Here is a 477-nt window from a genome sequence, read left to right on the forward strand (position 1 = left end):
GCTGGTGCCTGTTGCCTTGTGGGAGGGGAGGGTGGGGCTGGTGCCCTCGCTTGGTGCCGGCAGATGCTGTATTCTGTGCCTGGCTCTACTGGGGTGGGGGTCAGTGTGGAGGTGGGCAGTTGGGCTGAGTTGGGGGGGGACAGCACTGGGCGTTTTGTAGCTAGCGCTGCCCACTGCATGCGCGCGCGCACACACACACCCCCCCGGCACTGAGCTGTGGCCTGGGGCTTGGCCCCCAACCTGATCTCCCACCTAGTAGGCCCTGCACCCCCTGCCCGAAGTGTCTGGGCCACAGCGCGGGAGCCCTGCCCTGACTGGGGGAGGGCTGTTCCCGGCCCCCGCCTGCTTCTTTTTCCATGAGCTCACAGGCGGGGGCCGGGAACAGCCCTCCCCCAGTCAGGGCAGGGCTCCCGCGCTGTGGCCCAGACACTTCGGGCAGGGGGTGCAGGGCCTACTAGGTGGGAGATCAGGTTGGGG

Source organism: Trachemys scripta, chromosome 2 (genome assembly GCF_013100865.1).
Source record: "Trachemys scripta elegans isolate TJP31775 chromosome 2, CAS_Tse_1.0, whole genome shotgun sequence".
NCBI lineage: Eukaryota > Metazoa > Chordata > Testudines > Emydidae > Trachemys > Trachemys scripta.